Source organism: Oncorhynchus tshawytscha, unplaced genomic scaffold (genome assembly GCF_018296145.1).
Source record: "Oncorhynchus tshawytscha isolate Ot180627B unplaced genomic scaffold, Otsh_v2.0 Un_contig_2087_pilon_pilon, whole genome shotgun sequence".
Lineage (NCBI taxonomy): Eukaryota > Metazoa > Chordata > Actinopteri > Salmoniformes > Salmonidae > Oncorhynchus > Oncorhynchus tshawytscha.
The window spans coordinates 225,718-250,000 of NW_024609767.1; the positions used below are offsets into that span (position 1 = coordinate 225,718).

The 24,283-nt window shown below is 51.9% G+C and overlaps 1 protein-coding gene across 2 annotated transcripts in view; it reads left to right on the forward strand.

Annotated features, from left to right (window-relative positions):
- LOC121845796 (threonylcarbamoyladenosine tRNA methylthiotransferase-like) overlaps positions 1 to 24,283 on the forward strand; it is a 263,403-nt gene that overhangs the window by 100,422 nt on the left and 138,698 nt on the right. The gene's annotated exons all lie outside the window — the stretch shown is intronic.

Sequence of the window (24,283 nt, forward strand, 5' to 3'; positions counted from 1 at the left end):
ACACCAGGGGCTAATGTAATATAATGTATCAATGATTCAGATGCTATGGTAATTTCAGAGGTCCGGGCATCTTTTGTTCCAGCACTTGCTACGGTAGTGCTCGGCTTATTCACACTGCTAGGCCGCGCTGCTAATTACCAGCCTAATTGAAGTGAGCGGCTGCCGCCCTGGGCGTCTGCAGTACGAAGCGGCTCCAGAGGGGAATGTTGAGGCTCCTGGTGTGTGTGTGTGTGTGTGTGTGTGTGTGTGTGTGTGTCATGGTTCCAAACGCCTGCTTCTAAACCGCCACTTCCACCATATGGTCATTGATCTTACTGTGAGCTGCTGGGGCAGACTCCTCGGTGATGAGACCGGGACAGGGAGCAGGAGGTCATAGGTGTGTGTGTGATGATGTGTCGTGTGGTTGTGCCGATGTGTTAGATGGTGATCGGGTGAGAGAGAAAATGGGAGAAAAGGGAAGTGTGTTTTAGGTCATACAACCATCTTATCCGTGGTTGTTTTGTTATCATGGTTGTTTTGTTATCCGTGGTTGTTTTGTTATCATGGTTGTTTTGTTATCCATGGTTGTTTTGTTATCCATGGTTGTTTTGTTATCCATGGTTGTTTTGTTATCCATGGTTGTTTTGTTATCATGGTTGTTTTGTTATCCATGGTTGTTTTGTTATCCATGGAGGGATGGTTAGGGCTGGTGGGGATAGGTTAGGGAGGGTTAGGGCTGGCGGGGATAGGTTAGGGAGGGTTAGGGCTGGCGGGGATAGGTTAGGGAGGGAGGGTTTGGGCTGGAGGGGGGTTAGGGAGGGAGGGTTTGGGCTGGCGGGGATAGGTTAGGGAGGGAGGGTTAGGGCTGGTGGGGGTAGGTTAGGGAGGGAGGGAGGGTTAGGGCTGGCTGGGATAGGTTAGGGAGGGGAGAGAGGGTTAGGGCTGGTGGGGATAGGTTAGGGAGGGAGGGTTAGGGATGGTGGGGATAGGTTAGGGAGGGAGGGTTAGGGCTGGTGGGGATAGGTTAGAGAGGGAGGGTTAGGGAGCGAGGGGATAGGTTAGGGAGGGAGGGGATAGGTTAGGGAGGGAGGGTTAGGGAGGGAGGGGATAGGTTATAGAGGGAGGGTTAGGGAGGGTTAGGGCTGGTGGGGATAGGTTAGGGAGGGAGGGTTAGGGATGGTGGGGATAGGTTAGGGAGGGAGGGTTAGGGATGGCTGGGTTCAGTGAGTCTACTGTCTTTCATCCTTTCGTCTAAAGAGCCACGAGGTGAAACGTGAAAATGGGTCTCATGATGTCATCTCTCATGGCCATAGCAGGTACTTTTATTCTCGCTCTCTCGCTCGCTCGCTCTCTCGCTCTCTCTCGCTCACCTGGGTCCCCCCTCATAAAGGGCCTGTTGTCAGAGGTGCTGCAGGGAGATTAGCCCCCCCCCCTGCCTGGCCACAAAGCGCCAGCTGTGCCGCGGTGTATCCAATCCCCTCCCCTCACAGCCTTAATTCACACCAGAGTCATTTGATTAGGGGCTTTAGGGTCCACTGCTTACTTGTAAAGCAATCTGCCATGTACATTGCCATCCAGTATTTCTGACGGCAGCAGTAGATCAGAACAACAGAACTGATTCCACAGAGAGAACGCTGTAGAACACCGCTGGCTCATTTGCATAAAAACGGTTAACAGATTTAAACCAGGAAGTGTTTTGCATTTTGATTATTTTTCCTTCTTCTTCGGCGTCGTTGGGTCACGTGGGATACTGTGGGAAGGTGAAACAGGCCTAGTAGCCAGAAGGCGGGAGGCAGGGGGATGGGCAGATGTAAGGTGTGTGTGTGTGTGTGTGTGTGTGTTGAGTGTCTGATGAGTGTGTGTGTTGGGTGTCTGATGAGTGTCTGATGAGTGTGTTGAGTGTCTGATGAGTGTGTGTGTGTGTGTGTGTGTGTGATGAGCATGGGGAGGTTAACCTGTGTGTTCTTCTCCTCAGAATCCTGATTTCCGTCTACGACAGGAAGTTGAACCCTTCACCGCTCTGCTCTAAAGCTGTAGAGCTGTTCTGGGCCTGCGTCCCAAACAACACCCTATTTAGGAATATGGCACCTGGTTAAAAGTAGTGCACTATTTTATATAGATCGGGGGGGTTTGGGTGTTTGGTTTTAGCCGTCCTGCGTCAAACACGTTTGTCAAATAGTTTTGAACACTTGAGCTGCTGTTAATTTAGCTCCTGGGGAGGACAACACTGGACGAGGCCCAGAAGATATGCCCTGAGGGTTTGGGTCAAACACATTGGTCAAATACCGAGGGGGGGGGGTACAGAGGAGGAGTATCTGACATCTGATTGGCGGGAGGGGGGTACAGAGGAGGAGTATCTGAGATCTGATTGGCGGGAGGGGGATGGGGGGGGTACAGAGGAGGAGTATCTGAGATCTGATTGGCGGGGGGGGTACAGAGGAGAGTGTATCTGACATCTGATTGGCGGGAGGGGGGGGAGGAGAGTGTATCTGACATCTGATTGGTCTAGCTGTCCTGGGTTAAACACAATACTTCAGTGGGAACTTGATTTGATGGAATTTTACCAAAATATCTAAATCCGACCAAAATCAATAACTTTACAGTATTTGTATTAGTTGAGTTTCCCCGGTATCGTGGAGGGCCCAAACCGCTAACTCCTAAAGAACTCAAGTGCCCCTCTCAAACTTCTAACTAAATAAACATATCCTCAAATACTTTATGTTGATACCCGTACTTCGCCTAGCAGGTTTGGGTGCGACGGTGGACTCATGTTCCCCCCCCAGAGGGAAATTGGCTCTGCAGCAGTAGAGCATTAAAAACATGAGACATAAATAAATCTACATGGATCACTATGATACACAATGGAAAGTTATCTTCCATGTCTATTCCTTACTGGGATAAATATCCTTCCCTCAGAACCTACTGGAACATCAGCTTGGTTCTAGAGTCTCGAAAAGTTCTCAGAATGAAACACTTTGAGTTCTTAGAATGCTCTGATTCCTCTCCTCCTGGACACTCCCCATTCCACGTAGTCACCTCAGTAGGGTGGAATTAGATTGGGATTGTATGGATGTGATCCCTAATTTGTAAGGAATGTAAATTTATCACCTTGAAGTTTTATTGAAGAAAAGGTTGAAGTGGACGGTGTCGGTAATGGACTGACTGACTGTGTGATTTTATATGTTGTGCCTTCAAGTTACAGACATAATTTGCATTGCATATATGTGCAAAAGTGTAGGAAATTAGAAACCATTTTTGATGGGTTGAATTGGGTTGTTTTGAATCTTTCACTCCTGAAAGAGCCTCGGTACGTGATTTGTTATTGTACAAGCTGAGAACTCATCAGGGAAGTTGAAGTCTGATTTGAGTTGAACCTCTCTTTATATGCTGGATTGATTTAAGGGTTTCAGTCAAATCTCTATTTTCCTAATCACAGATTCTGATCAATTCAGCACATTGCCCACTGCCTCACTCAAGTAAAATACCAAATTACAAATTGATTTAAACTGCTGTCTGCAATCTTAATCCTAATGAATATGCTAATAGTGGTGAATTTCAGGCTGTGGGGAAAGAGCCTTTCCATCATCACACAGTTTGATACTTTGTCTAGGATTTATTTCCCTCTAAAACTTGAGCTCTGTAGAGACTGATCTCAAAACACCCTGATGCAATGCTAATGCAATTAACACTCTATTCAACTGTAGGACCAAAGACCTAGCCTGCCTCCCAAATAGCACCCTATTCTCTACCAATTAACACTCTATTCAACTGTAGGACCAAAGACCTAGGCTGCCTCCCAAATAGCACCCTATTCTCTACCAATTAACACTCTATTCAACTGTAGGACCAAGACCTAGGCTGCCTCCCAAATAGCACCCTATTCTCTACCAATTAACACTCTATTCAACTATAGGACCAAGACCTAGGATGCTTCCCAAATAGCACCCTATTCTCTACCAATTAACACTCTATTCAACTGTAGGACCAAAGACCTAGGCTGCTTCCCAATTAACACTATTCAACTGTAGGACCAAGACCTAGGCTGCCTCCCAAATAGCACCCTATTCTCTACCAATTAACACTCTATTCAACTGTAGGACCAAAGACCTAGGCTGCCTCCCAAATAACACTCTATTCAACTGTAGGACCAAGACCTAGGCTGTGACACTCTATTCAACTGTAGGACCAAAGACCTAGGCTGCCTCCCAAATAGCACCCTATTCTCTACCAATTAACACTCTATTCAACTGTAGGACCAAAGACCTAGGCTGCCTCCCAAATAGCACCCTATTCTCTACCAATTAACACTCTATTCAACTGTAGGACCAAAGACCTAGGCTGCCTCCCAAATAGCACCCTATTCTCTACCAATTAACACTCTATTCAACTGTAGGACCAAGACCTAGGCTGCCTCCCAAATAGCACCCTATTCTCTACCAATTAACACTCTATTCAACTGTAGGACCAAGACCTAGGCTGCTTCCCAAATAGCACCCTATTCTCTACCAAGTGACACTCTATTCAACTGTAGGACCAAGACCTAGTCTGCTTCCCAAATAGCACCCTATTCTCTACCAAGTGACACTCTATTCAACTGTAGGACCAAGACCTAGGCTGCCTCCCAAATAGCACCCTATTCTCTACCAATTAACACTCTATTCAACTGTAGGACCAAGACCTAGGCTGCCTCCCAAATAGCATCCTATTCTCTACCAATTAACACTCTATTCAACTATAGGACCAAGACCTAGGATGCTTCCCAAATAGCACCCTATTCTCTACCAATTAACACTCTATTCAACTGTAGGACCAAGACCTAGGCTGCCTCCCAAATAGCACCCTATTCTCTACCAATTAACACCCTATTCAACTGTAGGACCAAGACCTAGGCTGCCTCCCAAATAGCACCCTATTCTCTACCAATTAACACTCTATTCAACTGTAGGACCAAGACCTAGGCTGCCTCCCAAATAGCACCCTAATTCTTTACCAAGTGACACTCTATTCAACTGTAGGACCAAGACCTAGGTTGCCTCCCAAATGGCAGCCTATTCTCTACCAAGTGCACAACTTTTTTTTAGTTCACAATGTAGGGAATTGGGTGCTATTTGGGATGGAGACATACTCTCAACCCTCAATGGTACCAGACGAAGCTGTATATAACTCATTAGGGCTTCTCTTTCGTGCGCCCTCTCTCTCTCTCGCTCACCCTATTTTCCTCTCTCTCGCCTTCTGTCTTTTCTCTCACCCTTCCCCCTTTCTTTCTCTCACCCTTCCCCCTTTCTTTCTCTCACCCTTCCCCCTTTCTTTCTCTCACCCTTCCCCCTTTCTTTCTCTCACCCTTCCCCCTTTCTTTCTCTCATCCTTCCCCCTTTCTTTCTCTCACCCTTCCCCCTTTCTTTCTCTCACCCTTCCCCCTTTCTTTCTCTCACCCTTCCCCCTTTCTTTCTCTCACCCTTCCCCCTTTCTTTCTCTCACCCTTCCCCCTTTCTTTCTCTCACCCTTCCCCTTTCTTTCTCTCACCCTTCCCCCTTTCTTTCTCTCACCCTTCCCCCTTTCTTTCTCTCACCCTTCCCCCTTTCTTTCTCTCACCCTTCCCCCTTTCTTTCTCTCATCCTTCCCCCTTTCTTTCTCTCACCCTTCCCCCTTTCTTTCTCTCATCCTTCCCCTTTCTTTCTCTCATCCTTCCCCCTTTCTTTCTCTCATCCTTCCCTCTTTCTCTCATCCTTCCCCCTTTCTTTCTCTCATCCTTCCCCCTTTCTTTCTCTCTCCCTCTTTCTCTCCCTTTCTCTCTCCCTCTTTCTCTCCCTACTCTCTCCTCTGCGTTCTCTCTCTGGCACTGTGGCATCTGCTTCTTGGAACAGTCTGTAGATTGTTGATTTACATATTGAATGAGTGCAGCAGGCCTTGCCAGTATATACCCACACCAGCCTTATCCACAGGATCAACAAGACTGAACAAAACCCTGGAAATGAATGGACTGACTGATGCAAGAGGAGAGACATCACACACACACACACACACACAGTCTTAGCAGACCTTCTGTCCTCCTTTCACATGACCAGCCGAGATCCTGTCTCCGGTCCCTGGCGGACAGAACGAGAGGGATAATGAGAAAGAAAAGCGAGGGCCACACAGCCTGGCACACGGCTGGCACGCACACCAGCCACCTCACGCTCAGTCATACGCTCTCCCTCACTCCGACTGCCGCTCGCTCTCCCTGGTACGCCCGCGAGCGGCAGACACACATGCGCGCACGTACACTCTTCTGAGGGCCACACGGAGTGACATCTAGAGAAGGGGTTCATTGTTCCCCTCCCCTCTCTGTCTTCACGCTCCGCTGAGCAGCTAGCTAAGTCCCTAAACTGTTTTGGGGGGAAAAAAGGTTCCATATTGATCCAAACAGGGATCTGTCACTTGCTTCATATGCGGAACCCTGAAGAGTTCTATATAGAATCCTTTTTATAAGGTTCTTTAATCAGAACCATGGGGGTTCTTGTCAACGGAAACAACATATGTTCCATACAGAACCCTTTTTATAAGGTTCTACATGGAACCCCAGGGTTCTGATCATAAACAGAAACAACATATGTTCCATACAGAACCCTGTATGGTGCCGTTGATGAATTATGGCAATTAATAAATAGTAATATTTCTAGCAAAGGATATAATATATTAACCAATTCAATATTGGTCAAATGAATACCAGCATAGTTTTAGAGATTTGATTGTCATTGTCTGAAAACGTAAGTGGGAAAACTCATCCAAAGCGGACGGGTGGAACAAGCAGAGAGAGGCGGGTGGAACAAGCAGATAGAGGCGGGTGGAACAAGCAGATAGAGGCGGGTGGAACAAGCAGAGAGAGGCAGGTGGAACAAGCAGAGAGAGGCGGGTGGAACAAGCAGAGAGAGGCAGGTGGAACAAGCAGAGGCGGGTGGAACAAGCAGAGAGAGGCTGGTGGAACGGGTGGAACAAGCAGAGAGAGGCAGGTGGAACAAGCAGAGAGAGGCGGGTGGAACAAGCAGAGAGAGGCGGGTGGAACAAGCAGAGAGAGGCGGGTGGAACAAGCAGAGAGAGGCGGGTGGAACAAGCAAGCAGGTGGAACAAGAGAGAGGCGGGTGGAACAAGCAGAGAGAGGCGGGTGGAACAAGCAGAGAGAGGCGGGTGGAACAAGCAGAGAGAGGCGGGTGGAACAAGCAGAGAGAGGCGGGTGGAACAAGCAGAGAGAGGCGGGTGGAACAGCAGAGAGGCGGGTGGAACAAGCAGAGAGAGGCGGGTGGAGCACAGAGAGAGGCGGGTGGAACAAGCAGAGAGAGGCGGGTGGAACAAGCAGAGAGAGGCGGGTGGAACAAGCGGGTGGAACAAGCAGAGAGAGGCGGGTGGAACAAGCAGAGAGAGGCGGGTGGAACAAGCAGAGAGAGGCGGGTGGAACAAGCAGAGAGAGGCGGGTGGAACAAGCAGAGAGAGGCGGGTGGAACAAGCAGAGAGAGGCGGGTGGAACAAGCAGAGAGAGGCGGGTGGCGGGTGGAAAGCAGAGAGAGGCGGGTGGAACAGGCAGAGAGAGGCGGGTGGAACAGGCAGAGAGAGGCGGGTGGAACAGGCAGAGAGAGGCGGGTGGAACAGGCAGAGAGGCGGGTGGAACAGGCAGAGAGAGGCGGGTGGAACAGGCAGAGAGAGGCGGGTGGCAGGCAGAGGCGGGTGGAGGCAGAGAGGGTGGAACAGGCAGAGAGAGGCGGGTGGAACAGGCAGAGAGAGGCGGGTGGAACAGGCAGAGAGAGGCAGGTGGAACAAGCAGAGAGAGGCTGGTGGAACGGGTGGAACAAGCAGAGAGAGAGCAGGTGGCGGGTGGAACAAGCAGAGAGAGGCGGGTGGAACAAGCAGAGAGGCGGGTGGAACAAGCAGAGAGAGGCGGGTGGAAAGGGCAGGAGAGGCAGAGCGGTGACTGTATGCTTAGCAGGATGGTACATATCTCCAATCATCTTGGCTGATAGCGATGTTGTTTCCATAAGTGGATGAGTAGAATCAGCATGTATGGTGAAGCCCCAACCCTTAGGGACCTCTTCCAATTCAAATGAGCTACAAAAAGAGTTCACAATGACCACCATGTTTATTGTTTTGTGTCACTACAGCTTCAGCGATTAAAACACAAACATAGAGACCCGTTCTAACGGAGTGAGGAGACAGAGACCCGTTCTAAATGAGTGAGGAGACAGAGACCCGTTCTAAATGAGTGAGGAGACAGAGACCCATTCTAAATGAGTGAGGAGATAGAGACCTGTTCTAAATGAGTGAGGAGACAGAGACCCATTCTAAATGAGTGAGGAGACAGAGACCCGTTCTAACTGAGTGAGGAGACAGAGACCCGTTCTAAATGAGTGAGGAGACAGAGACCCGTTCTAAATGAGTGAGGAGACAGAGACCCGTTCTAAATGAGTGAGGAGACAGAGACCTGTTCTAAATGAGTGAGGAGACAGAGACCCGTTCTAAATGAGTGAGGAGACAGAGACCCGTTCTAAATGAGTGAGGAGACAGAGACCCGTTCTAAATGAGTGAGGAGACAGAGACCCGTTCTAAATGAGTGAGGAGACAGAGACCCGTTCTAAATGAGTGAGGAGACAGAGACCCGTTCTAAATGAGTGAGGAGACAGAGACCCGTTCTAAATGAGTGAGGAGACAGAGACCCGTTCTAAATGAGTGAGGAGACAGAGACCCGTTCTAAATGAGTGAGGAGACAGAGACCCGTTCTAAATGATGAGGAGACAGACCAGAGACCCGTTCCACCGAGGAGACGACCCTTCTAAATGAGCGAGGAGGGTGTCAGACAGAGAGTTCAGGAGACAGAGACCCATTCTAAATGAGTGAGGCGTAGATCAGACCGACCACCAGGAGACAGAGACCCTTCCATGCAGGGTGTCAGCAGCAGGAGACAGAGACCCAGCAGCAGGAGACAGAGACCCATTCAGGAACAGAGGAGTTCTAAATGAGGCGTAGATCAGACCGACCACCACGACTTCCATGCGGGTGTCAGCAGCAGGAGACAGAGACCCGTTCTAAATGAGTGAGGCGTAGATCAGACCGACCACCACGACTTCCATGCGGGTGTCAGCAGCAGGAGACAGAGACCCATTCTAAAATGAGTGAGGCGTAGATCAGACCGACCACCACGACTTCCATGCGGGTGTCAGCAGCAGGAGACAGAGACCCATTCTAACGGAGCGAGGCGTAGATCAGACCGACCACCACGACTTCCATGCGGGTGTCAGCAGCAGGAGACAGAGACCCGTTCTAAATGAGTGAGGCGTAGATCAGACCGACCACCACGACTTCCATGCGGGTGTCAGCAGCAGGAGACAGAGATCCATTGCCTCTGATAGTTGGGTTACTGCCACACTGAGTAAAACATAGTGTATTAAGTCATGTGATGATTAAGTAGGCGATTGAATCACCAAGACCTTATGGTACATCATTTATTATAAATAATTTAGATAACTACATACTAACACCACCATGTGCATTCAGGAGTTCAGCAACAATCTTCCCAATGGCTTCATGAAACACAGTCCCCTCATCTGCAGGTAGCCTAGTGGTTAGAGACCCATTCTAAATGAGTGAGGCGTAGTCAGGGACTTCCATGCGGGTGTCAGCAGCAGGAGTAGCCTAGTGGTTAGAGTGGCAGGAGACAGGACCCATTCTAAATGGCAGGTAGCCTAGTGGTTAGAGCAGGGACAGGCATTCTAAAGGTAGCCTAGTGGTTAGAGTGTCAGCAGCAGGAGGACATTGCAGGTAGCCTAGTGGTTAGAGTGATTGAATCACCAAGGGACATCAGGTAGCCTAACACCACCAGTGGTTAGAGTGTAGGGACGGCAGGTAGCCTAGTGGTTAGAGTGTAGGGACGGCAGGTAGCCTAGTGGTTAGAGTGTAGGGACGGCAGGTAGCCTAGTGGTTAGAGTGGAGGGACGGCAGGTAGCCTAGTGGTTAGAGTGTAGGGACGGCAGGTAGCCTAGTGGTTAGAGTGTAGGGACGGCAGGTAGCCTAGTGGTTAGAGTGTAGGGACGGCAGGTAGCCTAGTGGTTAGAGTGTAGGGACGGCAGGTAGCCTAGTGGTTAGAGTGTAGCAGGACGGCAGGTAGCCTAGTGGTTAGAGTGTAGGGACGGCAGGTAGCCTAGTGGTTAGAGTGTAGGGACGGCAGGTAGCCTAGTGGTTAGAGTGTAGGGACGGCAGGTAGCCTAGTGGTTAGAGTGTAGGGACGGCAGGTAGCCTAGTGGTTAGAGTGTAGGGACGGCAGGTAGCCTAGTGGTTAGAGTGTAGGGACGGCAGGTAGCCTAGTGGTTAGAGTGTAGGGACGGCAGGTAGCCTAGTGGTTAGAGTGTAGGGACGGCAGGTAGCCTAGTGGTTAGAGTGTAGGGACGGCAGGTAGCCTAGTGGTTAGAGTGTAGGGACAGGTAGCCAGGTAGCCTAGCCTAGTGGTTAGAGTGTAGGGACGGCAGGTAGCCTAGTGGTTAGAGTGTAGGGACGGCAGGTAGCCTAGTGGTTAGAGTGTAGGGACGGCAGGTAGCCTAGTGGTTAGAGTGTAGGGACGGCAGGTAGCCTAGTGGTTAGAGTGTAGGGACGGCAGGTAGCCTAGTGGTTAGAGTGTAGGGACGGCAGGTAGCCTAGTGGTTAGAGGGGGGGGGAAGGTAGCCTAGTGGTTAGGGGGGGGGGGCAGGTAGCCTAGTGGTTAGAGCGTTGGACTACTAACCGAAAGGTTGCAAGTTCAAACCCCCGAGCTGACAAGGTACAAATCTGTCATTCTGCCCCTGAACAGGCAGTTAAAACCCACTGTTCCTAGACCGTCATGGAACATAAGAATTTGTTCTTAACTGACTTGCCTGGTTAAATAAAGGTTAAATTGATGCTCGAATATTGATGCTCCAGATACTCAACTAGATTAAAGAAGGGCAGTTTTATTGCTTCTTTAATCAGAACAACAGTTTCCAGCTGTGCTAACATAACGGCAAAAGGGTTTTCTAATGATCAATTAGCCTTTTAAAATGATAAACTTGGATTAGCTAAAAGATAAAATGATAAACTTGGATTAGCTAAAAGATAAAATGATCAACTTGGATTAGCTAAAAGATAAAATGATCAACTTGGATTAGCTAAAAGATAAAATGATCAACTTGGATTAGCTAAAAGATAAAATGATCAACTTGGATTAGCTAAAAGATAAAATGATCAACTTGGATTAGCTAAAAGATAAAATGATCAACTTGGATGAGCTAAAAGATAAAATGATTAGCTAAAAGATAAAATGATCAACTTGGGTTAGCTAAAAGATAAAATGATCAACTTGGATTTAGCTAACACAACGTGCCATTGGAACACAGGAGTGATGGTTACTGATAATGGGCCTCTGTACACCTATGTAGATATTATATTAAAAATCAGCCATTTCCAGCTACAATAGTCATTTACAACATGAACAATGTCTACACTGTATTTCTGATCCCTTTGATGTTATATTAATGGGCAAATTATTATTATTATTATTTCAAAAACAAGGACATTTCTAAGTGACCCCAAACTGTTGAACGGTGGTGTATATTGACATGTATTTATAATAATATAATAATATAATAATAACCAAAAGGTTGAATAAAGAACACCAAACAATCATTTGTAGGACTGTAGACACAATCATTTAATGTGTGTGACAGCGAGAGAGGGAGAGCATTTTGTCTGCTGTGTGTGTGTGTGTGTGTGGACTGTAGAATTAGATTCCTGGAGAGGTAAGGGCACCGAGTTTTACTGCTAACCTGAGTTACAACGCTTATCATTACACACACTTTATTATAAAGAGAAAATATGTTTGTTAGTGTCCCAAACGGTACCCTGTACCCTATATAGTGCACTACTTTAGACCAGGGCCAAACGGTACCCTGTTCCCTATATAGTGCACTACTTTACACCAGACCCTGTTCCCTATATAATGCACTACTTTAGACCTGGGCCATACGGTACCCTGTTCCCTATATAGTGCACTACTTTAGACCAGGACCAAACGGTACCCTGTTCCCTATATAGTGCACTACTTTAGACCTGGGCCATACGGTACCCTGTTCCCTATATAGTGCACTACTTTACACCAGACCCTGTTCCCTATATAATGCACTACTTTAGACCTGGGCCATACGGTACCCTGTTCCCTATATAGTGCACTACTTTAGACCAGGACCAAACGGTACCCTGTTCCCTATATAGTGCACTACTTTAGACCTGGGCCATACGGTACCCTGTTCCCTATATAGTGCACTACTTTAGACCAGGACCATACGGTACCCTGTTCCCTATATAGTGCACTACTTTTGCCAGGAGCTCTGGTCTGTGTAGGGAATAGTGTGCTGTTTGGGACTGAACCCGAGGTTAAAAGGGGCCTACACAACATGACCGCGTGTTTTCATTTCAGCATTAAGTATCTCCTTTCATCTCCTTTCAGTTGGAAAGGCTGTGCAGCGTGTGATTGTGTGGTGCATACCTTCCCTTCCTCTCTTCATCAAACCTCCCCCTCTCCATCCACCCTCCCCCTCTCCATCAAATCTCCCCCTCCATCCACCCTCTCCATCCACCCTCCCCCTCTATCAAACCTCCCCCTCTATCAAACCTCCCCCTCTTCATCCACCCTCCCCTCTCCATCCACCCTCCCCCTCTCCAACCACCCTCTCCATCCAACCTCTCCATGAACCCTCTCCATTAACCCTCCCCCTCCATCCACCCTGCCCCTCTCCATCCACCCTCTCCATCAACCGTCCCCCTCTCATCCACCCTCTCCCTCTCTATCCACCCTCTCCATCAACCTTCCCCTTCTCCATCCACCCTCCATCAACCCCCTCTCCATCCACCCTCTCCATCCACCCTCCCTCTCTACATCAACCCTCTCCATCCACCCTCTCCATTCACCCTCCCCCTCTATCCACCCTCCCCCTCTCCATTCACCCTCTATCCCCCCTCTATCCACCCTCCCCCTCTCCATTCACCCTCCATCCCCCTCTATCCACCCTCCCCCTCTCCATTCACCCTCCCCCTCTATCCACCCCCTCTCCATCCACCCACCCTCTCCATCCACCCTCCCCCTCTCCAGCCACCCACCCTCTCCATCCATCCACCCCCTCTCCATCCACCCTCTACATCAACCCCCCTCTCCATCCATCCCCCTCTCCGTTCACTCACCACCCTCCTGTAATCCTGCTCTCGTGTGTGTGTGTGTGTGTGTGTGTGTGTGTGTGTGTGTGTGTGTGTGTGTGTGTGTGTCCCTCTGATCATCAAAAAGCTAAATCTTGTGTGTCTGGGACATCATGTGCTGTAGTACTTAAAGCAGCAAGCCGATTAGTCCCGTTTCTGCTCTGGCTCATGTTGACAGTATTGTAGGCACCTTGTCTTTCCTGCTGCCCTCAGAGTAGAGGCTATAACAGACAGACCCTCCTGGAACCCCAAGATGGGGGCAGGCCGTCCTGGAGCCCCAAGACAGAGCCCCTGGGGGCAGGCCCCCTGGAGCCCCAAGACGGGGGCAGGCCGTCCTGGAGCCCCAAGACAGAGGCCCCTGGGGGCAGGCCCTCCTGGAACCCCAAGACGGGGGCAGGCTGTCCTGGAGCCCCAAGACAGACCCTTCCGGAGCCCCAATATGGGGGCAGGCCCTCCCGGAGCCCCAAGACAGGGGCAGGCCCCTCCTGGAGCCCCAAGACTGGGGCAGGCCCCTCCTGGAGCCCCAAGACTGGGGCAGGCCCCTCCTGGAGCCCCAAGATGGGGGGCAGGCCCCTCCTGGAGCCCCAAGATGGGGGGCAGGCCCCTCCTGTAGCCCCAAGACGGGGGGCAGGCCCCTCCTGTAGCCCCAAGCCCCGAGACGGGGGGCAGGCCCCTCCTGCCCCTCCTAGCCCCAAGACGGGGGGCAGGCCCCTCCTGGAGCCCCAAGACGGGGGGGCAGGGGGCCCCAGCCCGAGACGGGGGGCAGGCCCCTCCTGGAGCCCCGAGACGGGGGGCAGGCCCCTCCTGGAGCCCCGACGGGGGCAGGCCCCTCCTGGAGGGGGGGCAGGCCCCTCCGAGACGGGGGGCAGGCCCCTCCTGGAGCCCCGGGGGGAGGACGGGGGCAGGCCCCTCCTGGAGCCCCGAGACGGGGGGCAGGCCCCTCCTGGAGCAGGCCCCCCTGGAGAGACGGGGGGCAGGCCCCTCCTGGAGCCCCGAGACGGGGGGCAGGCCCCTCCTGGAGCCCCGAGACGGGGGGCAGGCCCCTCCTGGAGCCCCGAGACGGGGGCAGGCCCCAAGATGGGGACAGGCCCTCCTGGAGCCCCAGGAGTTGGACACTGTTCAGGAGACTCCTGTGTTGACTGAATCCCCCTAACATCCTGTTTGTCTAACGGTGATGCTTGGGCAATACACTACACCACTTCTAAAATCTTAACTTGGACGTACTCACATTTCTTCGTCCCAAATCTTTCTTTCCGCCCATCCTCAACCCCAGGAAGTGGGTGCTCGTTTTTCGCGTCGTCGTAGGGAAAAAAACAATGCCGGCGCGCAAACGGTGAGCTTCTTTATTAGTGGGGCTGTTATTATGTTGAGGAACACCTAAAAAGAGACAGAGGTGCGGAATATGGACTTAATATGACATAAACGTGAAATAAAATAATATTTTGGGTTTCTGTCATGGTAGGACAGAGATGTAATAGAGGTGGAGTTTGTTTTACATGGCCTGATGCCCCGGGTGTCTGGAGATATCAGTGAAGAACCAATGGTCTGGTCCAAAGTGAGCAAACGCCGCACATCCGGGCCACTGGGCCACGTTAAACAAACTTGCCTATTTGAAAAGGCAGCTGCGTTCTCTCCTCCAGTCTGTCCTCCGTCACCTTGTTCTCTCCTCCAGTCTGTCCTCTGTCCCCTTGTTCTCTCCAGTCTGTCCTCCAGTCCCTCGTTCTCTCCCTCCAGTCTGTCCTCTGTCCCCTTGTTTCTCTACCAGTCTGTCCTCCATCCCCTAGTTCTCTCTCCCAGTCTGTCCTCCGTCCCCTCGTTCTCTCTCCAGTCTGTCCTCCGTCCCCTCGTTCTCTCTACCAGTCTGTCCTCCGTCCCCTCGTTCTCTCTCCAGTCTGTCCTCCGCTCCCTCGTTCTCTCCTCCAGTCTGTCCTCCGCCCCCTCGTTCTCTCCTCCAGTCTGTCCTCCGTCCCCTCGTTCTCTCTACCAGTCTGTCCTCTGTCACCTCGTTCTCTCCTCCAGTCTGTCCTCCGCCCCCTCGTTCTCTCCTCCAGTCTGTCCTCCGTCCCCTCGTTCTCTCTCTCTACCAGTCTGTCCTCCGTCCCCTCGTTCTCTCTACAGCTCTACCAGTCTGTCCTCCGTCCCCCTCGTTCTCTCTACCAGTCTGTCCTCCGTCACCTCGTTCTCCCCTCTGTCCTCCGTTCTCTCTCTACCAGTCTGTCCTCCGTCCCCTCGTTCTCTCTCTCTACCAGTCTGTCCTCCGTCCCCTCGTTCTCTCTCTACCAGTCTGTCCTCCGTCCCCTCGTTCTCTCTACCAGTCTGTCCTCTGTCCCCTCGTTCTCTCTACCAGTCTGTCCTCTGTCCCCTCGTTCTCTCTACCAGTCTGTCCTCCGTCCCCTCGTTCTCTCTACCAGTCTGTCCTCCGTCCCCTCGTTCTCTCTACCAGTCTGTCCTCCGTCCCCTCGTTCTCTCTACCAGTCTGTCCTCTGTTCTCTCGGTCCACACGGGGCCTGGTGGTTGTTGTTGCATGGAATTAGGCTACTCATTCAAGATCCATTAATCTTGTTGCCAGTTACTACAAGCGATTGGTGTAAATACAAACTCTTAAACCCTCTCACTAAGGCTTTAAGCTTTTTCTCACACTTGAACATAAACAAAGCCTGCACGCTTAAATCCGTAGATTCACCACCAAAACCCTTCTGCTTAGCTGTCCATTCTCAGAGGTGGTCTTTAGGGGGCGCTGTCCCCTCATACAGTCGACTAGAGGAGACCAAACGGGATGGCTGCCAGACCTGTGTGTGTGTGTGTGTGTGTGTGTGTGTACACCCAGACAGCCCAATGCAGAGAGTGCTGTGTATCCCAGCTGTGTGTGTGTGTGTGTGTGTGTGTGTGTGTGTGTGTACACCCAGTGTGTGTGTGCGTGTGTGTGTGTGTGTGTGTGTGTGTGTGTGTGTGTGTGTGTGCACCATCCCAGCAGGCAATGCACCACTAACTCTCATCACTGATTGGAGTTTTAGTGACACCTTTCATCAACATTATAACCCATATAGCCATTGAAACACACCTTTTCATCAACATTATAACCCATATAGTCTCTGAAACAAATCACACCCTTCATCAACATTATAACCCATATAGTCAGGACTCTGTAGATATGAAACCCCAGAACCACTGTGACAGAGGCCCAGTTAGTTCAGCCCAGCTGCAGTCAAAGGTCCTGTGGTCTATTGTGTGCTTGTGTTTTGGCAGCCCACTTCCTGTCGCGTGGAAACATGTGACCAGCGACTCCCAATAGTAGGGTCACACTATAACTATTTAAACATTCCCTCCTAATGGACAGACCGAGACAGGACATACCTGCCTCTCTCTCTCTCTCTCTCTCTCTCTTCAGTGTAAACTCACTTGCCTGGAGGCATTCTCTCAATCTAGCTGCACCACGTACACTATATTATCTACCCCAGCAGGCGGTGAAGAGGGTGTGTGTGTGTGTGTGTGTGTGTGTGTGTGTGTGGTGTGTGTGTGTGTGTGTGTGTGTGTGTGTGTGTCTATGGGCCCTGAGGTCAATAAACAACGCTGTTCAATTGAGAAATGTATCGCGGAAACTGCAACCGATGGAGACCCAGGCAGTCCCACGGACCGACTCCTTTATATTGTGGAGAGACCCAGGCAGTCCCACGGACCGACTCCTTTATATTGTGGAGAGACCCAGGCAGTCCCACGGACCGACTCCTTTATATTGTGGAGAGACCCAGGCAGTCCCACGGACCGACTCCTTTATATTGTGGAGAGACCCAGGCAGTCCCACGGACCGACTCCTTTATATTGTGGAGAGACCCAGGCAGTCCCACGGACCGACTCCTTTATATTGTGGGAGACCCCAGGCAGTCCCACGGACCGACTCCTTTATATTGTGGAGAGACCCAGGCAGTCCCACGGACCGACTCCTTTATATTGTGGAGAGACCCAGGCAGTCCCACGGACCGACTCCTTTATATTGTGGGGAGACCCAGTAAAAAGGGGTAATATATTGTGGAGAGACCCAGTAAAAGGGGTAATATATTGTAGAGAGACCCAGTAAAAGGGGTAATATATTGTGGAGAGACCCAGTAAAAGGGGTAATATATTGTAGAGAGACCCAGTAAAAGGGGTAATATATTGTAGAGAGACCCACTAAAAGGGTAATATATTGTAGAGAGACCCAGTAAAAGGGTAATATATGGGAAATGGATTCAGGGGCTTCCTCTGGGGAGAGGGGACAGGGGGAATGGAGACAGGGGCTTCCTCTGGGGAGAGGGGACAGGGGAGTGGAGACAGGGGCTTCCTCTGGGGAGAGGGGACAGGGGGAATGGAGACAGGGGCTTCCTCTGGGGAGAGGGGACAGGGGGAATGGAGACAGGGGCTTCCTCTGGGGAGAGGGGACAGGGGGAATTGAGACAGTAAAAGGGGCTTCCTCTGGGGAGAGGGGACAGGGGGAATGGAGACAGGGGATTCCTCTGGGGAGAGGGGACAGGGGAATGGAGACAGGGGCTTCCTCTGGGGAGAGGGGACAGGGGAATGGAGACAGGGGCTTCCTCTGGGGAGAGGGGACAGGGGGAATGGAGACAGGGGCTTCCTCTGGGGAGAGGGGGCTGGGGGAATTGAGACAGGGGCTTCCTCTGGGGAGAGGGGACAGGGGGAATTGAGACAGGGGCTTCCTCTGGGGAGAGGGGACAGGGGGAATGGAGACAGGGGATTCCCTGGGGAGAGGGGACAGGGGGAATGGAGACAGGGGCTTCCTCTGGGGAGAGGGGACAGGGGGAATGGAGACAGGGGCTTCCTCTGGGGAGAGGGGACAGGGGGAATGGAGACAGGGGCTTCCTCTGGGGAGAGAGGGACAGGGATGGGGTGGATGGAGTGAGACAGGGACTAAAGTATTGTAGGGGCTTCCTCTGGGGAGAGGGGACAGGGGGAATGGAGACAGGGGCTTCCTCTGGGGAGAGGGGACAGTGGGTGAATGGAGACAGTGGGGCTTCCTCTGTCTGGGAGAGCAGGGGACAGGGTGAATGGATACAAGGGTTTGAGGCCACTGTGTCCTAAATTATAGTGCACGCTATTCCCTAAAGTATTGCAGTAGTTTAGGGTGTGAGTCTCATTGGGCTTCCTGTAGGCCTCTGGCTAAGAGTAGTGGGCCGTACAGGCAGTGGACTGTGTGGGGAGAGCAGGCAGTGGGTGTAGTGGGTGTACAGGCAGTGTGCTGTAGTGGGCCGTTGGAGAGCAGGTGAGTGGGGTGTAGTGGGCCGTACAGGCAGTGGGCTGTAGTGTGGTGTGTTGGAGAGCAGGCATGTGGGCTGTAGTGGGTGTGTACAGGCAGTGGGCTGCCATTTTAGATTCCCCCAAGTGTCTGTCTTAAAATGGGGTCATAGTGTAAGGTGGTGTGTTGGAGAGCATGGATAGTGTAAGGTGTGTGTGTGTGTGTGAGTGATGGGGTGGAGTGTTTGGGGTGGATAGAGTGTGTTGGAGAGCAGGGATGGGGTGGATAGTGTAAGGTGTGTGTGTTGGAGAGCAGAGTGATGGGGTGGATAGTGAGTGTGTGTTGGAGAGCAGAGTGATGGGGTGGATAGTGTAAGGTGTGTGTGTGTTGGAGAGCAGGGTGATGGGGTGGATAGTGAAGGTGTGTGTGTTGGAGAGCAGAGTGATGGGGTGGATAGTGTAAGGTGTGTGTGTTGGAGAGCAGATGGGGTGGATGGGGTGCAGATGATGGGGTGGATAGTGTAAGGTGTGTGTGTTGGAGAGCAGAGTGATGGGGTGGATAGTGTAAGGTGTGTGTGTTGGAGAGCAGAGTGATGGGATGGATAGTGATAGGTGTGTGTGTTGGAGAGCAGAGTGATGGGGTGGATAGTGAAAGGTGTGTGTGTGTTGGAGAGCAGAGTGATGGGGTGGATAGTGATAGGTGTGTGTGTTGGAGAGCAGAGTGATGGGATGGATAGTGTAAGGTGTGTGTGTTGGAGAGCAGAGTGATGGGGTGGATAGTGTAAGGTGTGTGTGTTGGAGAGCAGAGCGATGGGATGGATAGTGGAAGGTGTGAAAGCAGCAGTGATTGAGTGGTTTCTATATCGTCATGACTCAGGAAACCCAACCCATCACACACACACACACACACACACACAGCTATCTGTGATAACATCACTTATTCCTGTTGAAGTACTCTCCCTTCCTCCTCTCCTCTTCTCTTCCCCTTCTCTCCTCCCCTTCTCCTCTTCCTCCCCTCTTCTCCCTCTCCTCCTTCTCCCCCTCCTCCTTCTCCCCTCCTCCTTTTCTCCTTCTCCTCCTCCTCTCCTACCCCTCCCCCCTCTCCTTCCCCTCCTCCCCTCCCCCTCTCCTCCTTCCCCCTCTCCTACCCCTCCTTTTCTCCTACTCCTCCCCACCCCTTCTCAAATCAAATCAAATCAAATTTATTTATATAGCCCTTCGAACATCAGCTGATATCTCAAAGTGCTGTACAGAAACCCAGCCTAAAACCCCAAACAGCAAGCAATGCAGGTGTAGAAGCACGGTGGCTAGGAAAAACTCCCTAGAAAGGCCAAAACCTAGGAAGAAACCTAGAGAGGAACCAGGCTATGTGGGGTGGCCAGTCCTCTTCTGGCTGTGCCGGGTGGAGATTATAACAGAACATGGCCAAGATGTTCAAATGTTCATAAATGACCAGCATGGTCGAATAATAATAAGGCAGAACAGTTGAAACTGGAGCAGCAGCACAGTCAGGTGGAAGTTGAAACTGGAGCAGCAGCATGGCCAGGTGGACTGGGGACAGCAAGGAGTCATCATGTCAGGTAGTCCTGGGGCATGGTCCTAGGGCTCAGGTCAGTTGAAACTGGAACAGCAGCATGGCCAGGTGGACTGGGGACAGCAAGGAGTCTTTATGTCAGGTAGTCCTGGAGCTCAGGTCCTAGGGCTCAGGTCCTCCGAGAGAGAGAGAGAAAGAAAGAGAGAAGGAGAGAATTAGAGAACGCACACTTAGATTCACACAGGACACCGAATAGGACAGGAGAAGTACTCCAGATATAACAAACTGACCCCAGCCCCCGACACATGAACTACTGCAGCATAAATACTGGAGGCTGAGACAGGAGGGGTCAGGAGACACTGTGGCCCCATCCGAGGTCACCCCGGACAGGGCCAAACAGGAATGATATAACCCCACCCACTTTGCCAAAGCACAGCCCCCACACCACTAGAGGGATATCTTCAACCACCAACTTACCATCCTGAGACAAGGCTGAGTATAGCCCACAAAGATCTCCGCCACGGCACAACCCAAGGGGGGGCGCCAACCCAGACAGGATGACCACAACAGTGAATCAACCCACTCAGGTGACGCACCCCCTCCAGGGACGGCATGAGAGAGCCCCAGTAAGCCAGTGACCCAGCCCCTGTAATAGGGTTAGAGGCAGAGAATCCCAGTGGAAAGAGGGGAACCGGCCAGGCAGAGACAGCGAGGGCGGTTCGTTGCTCCAGAGCCTTTCCGTTCACCTTCACACTCCTGGGCCAGACTACACTCAATCATATGACCCACTGAAGAGATGAGTCTTCAGTAAAGACTTAAAGGTTGAGACCGAGTTTGCGTCTCTGACATGGGTAGGCAGACCGTTCCATAAAAATGGAGCTCTATAGGAGAAAGCCCTGCCTCCAGCTGTTTGCTTAGAAATTCTAGGGACAATTAGGAGGCCTGCGTCTTGTGACCGTAGCGTACGTGTAGGTATGTATGGCAGGACCAAATCAGAGCGATAGGTAGGAGCAAGCCCATGTAATGCTTTGTAGGTTAGCAGTAAAACCTTTAAATCAGCCCTTGCTTTGACAGGAAGCCAGTGTAGGGAGGCTAGCACTGGAGTAATATGATCAAATTTTTTGGTTCTAGTCAGGATTCTAGCAGCCGTATTTAGCACTAACTGGAGTTTATTTAGTGGTTTATCCGGGTAGCCGGAAAGTAGAGCATTGCAGTAGTCTAACCTAGAAGTGACAAAAGCATGGATTAATTTTTCTGCATCATTTTTGGACAGAAAGTTTCTGATTTTTGCAATGTTACATAGATGGAAAAAGATGTCCTTGAAATGGTCTTGATATGTTCTTCAAAAGAGAGATCAGGGTCCAGAGTAACGCCGAGGTCCTTCACAGTTTTATTTGAGACGACTGTACAACCATTAAGATTAATTGTCAGATTCAACAGAAGATCTCTTTGTTTCTTGGGACCTAGAACAAGCATCTCTGTTTTGTCCGAGTTTAATAGTAGAAAGTTTGCAGCCATCCACTTCCTTATGTCTGAAACACATGCTTCTAGCGAGGGCAATTTTGGGGCTTCACCATGTTTCATTGAAATGTACAGCTGTGTGTCATTCTCCCCCCTCTCCTACCCCTCTCCTCCCCCCCTCCTCCCCTTCTCCCCCTCTCCTACCCCTCCCCCTCTCCTCCTCCCCCCCTCCCCCCTCCCCTCTCCTCCCCCCCCTCCCCCTCCCCTCCTCCCCCTCTCCTACCCCTCCCCTCCCCCTCCTCCTCCCCTCCCCCCTCCCCCCTCTCCTTCCTCTCCTACCCCTCCCCTCTCCTACCCCTCCTCTTTCTCCTCCCCTCCCCCCTCTCCCCCTCTCCTACCCCTCCCCCTCTCCTCCTCCCCCCTCCCCCCTCTCCTTCCCCTTCTCCTACCCCTCCCCCTCTCCTTCCTCCCCTCCTACCCCTCCCCCCTCCTCCCCTCCCTACCCCTCCCCTCTCCTCTCCTCCCTCCCCCCTCCCCTTCTCCCCCTCTCCTACCCCCCCCCCCTCCCCCTCCCCTCCTCTCCCCCTCTCCTCCCCTCTCCTACCCCTCCCCCCTCTCCTACCCCTCCTTTCTCCTTCTCCTCCCCTCCCCTTCTCCCCCTCTCCTACCCCTCCCCCTCTCCTTCCTCTCCTACCCCCCCCCCTCCTCCTCCCCCCCCTCCCCCTCTCCCCCTCTCCTCCCCCTCCCCTTCTCCCTCCTCCCCTCCCTACCCCTCCCCCTCTCCTCCTCCCCCCCCCTCCCCCTCCTTCCCCCCTCCCCCCTCCCCTCCTCCTACCCCTCCTTTCCTCCTCCTCCTCCTCCCCTCCTCCCCCCCCCCTCTCCTACCCCTCCCCCCCTCTCCTCCTCCTCTCCTTCCCCTCCCCTCTCCTACCCCTCCCCCTCTCCTCCCCCCCCCTCCTCCCTCCCTCCCCCCTCTCCCCCCCTCCTCTCCCCCCCCCTCTCCTCTCCTACCCCCTCCCCCCCTCCTCCTCCCCTCCCTCCCCCCTCCTCCTCCCCCTCTCCTACCCCTCCCCCCTCCTCCTCCTCCCCTCCTCCCCCCTCTCCCCCCCCCCCTCCTCCTCCTCCCCTCCTCCCCCCTCTCCTACCCCTCCCCCCTCTCCTCCTCCCCTCCTCCCCCTCCCCCCCTCTCCTCTCCTCCTCCCCCCTCCCCTCTCCTACCCCTCCCCCCCCCCTCCTCCCTCCCCTCCTCCCCTCTCCCCCTCCTCCTCCCCCCCTCCCCCTCTCCTCCTCCCCTCCTCCCCCTCTCCTTCCTCTCCTACCCCTCCCCCTCTCCTCCTCCCCTCCCCTCCCCCCTCTCCTACCCCTCCCCCCTCTCCTCCTCCCCTCCTCCCCCTCTCCTTCCTCTCCTCTGTTTTACTGTCACCACTCCTGTAAAGGTAGTGAGGTAATAAACCCTTAATGACAGGTGAGGAACAGGCAGGTGATTTACCTCATTTAAACAAGTTATTCCTTGTAACCAATATCGGGTGAAGGCGTGTTTGCAGAGTGGTTTATGTAGCTAAATATCTACTTTACTGGTGCCACATTTTGACTGTAGGGTTTCAGCAGATGTAATTAAAAGTTGGGTCTATTCGTCTGTGGCAAAGATACTGTACTTATATCTCCCCTGGTGTTAGCTAGTTACTAGCTAGCTAGGTCTTCATCTGTCTGGTGTTAGCTAGTTACTGGCTAGCTAGGTCTTCATCTGTCTGGTGTTAGCTAGTTACTGGCTAGCTAGGTTTTCAGCCGTCTGGTGTTAGCTAGTTACTGGCTAGCTAGGTCTTCATCTGTCTGGTGTTAGCTAGTTACTGGCTAGCTAGGTTTTCAGCCATCTGGTGTTAGCTAGTTACTGGCTAGCTAGGTCTTCAGCCATCTGGTGTTAGCTAGTTACTAGCTAGCTAGGTCTTCACCTGTCTGGTGTTAGCTAGTTACTGGCTAGCTAGGTCTTCATCTGTCTGGTGTTAGCTAGTTACTGGCTAGCTAGGTCTTCAGCCATCTGGTGTTAGCTAGTTACTGGCTAGCTAGGTCTTCAGCCTGTCTGGTGTTAGCTAGGTCTTCATCTGTCTGGTGTTAGCTAGTTACTGGCTAGCTAGGTTTTCAGCCGTCTGGTGTTAGCTAGTTATTGGCTAGCTAGGTTTTCAGCCATCTGGTGTTAGCTAGTTACTGGCTAGCTAGGTCTTCAGCCGTCTGGTGTTAGCTAGTTACTGGCTAGCTAGGTCTTCAGCCGTCTGGTGTTAGCTAGTTACTGGCTAGCTAGGTCTTCATCTGTCTGGTGTTAGCTAGTTACTGGCTAGCTAGGTCTTCAGCCGTCTGGTGTTAGCTAGTTTAGCTAGTTACTGGCTAGCTAGGTTTTCAGCCGTCTGGTGGCTAGTTAGCTAGCTAGGCACGTCTGTGGCTAGCTAGTTACTGGCTAGGTTTTCAGCCGTCTTAGCACTGGCTAGCAGGTCTTCGGCCGTCTGGTGTTAGCTTTTTAAAAAGTTACTGGATGACTGACAGGTCTTCATGAACACAAACGTCAGGGGTGTTAGCTAGTTACTGGCTAGTTATTTAAGAGGATGACTAGTCACTGGACTGGTCTTCAGACAGTCTGGGTTAGCTATTTATTCTGCTAGCTGGGACAGGTACATTTCGTCTGGTGTCAGCTAGCGGGACAGGCTACATTTCTCTCTGTCAGACAGGTGAGGACTTTCTCTCTGTCAGACAGGTGGGACAGACATGTTGACAAGCATGTAGGGACATTTCTCTCTGTCAGACAGGTGGGACAGGTACATTTCTCTCTGTCAGACAGGTGGGACAGGTACATTTCTCTCTGTCAGACAGGTGGGA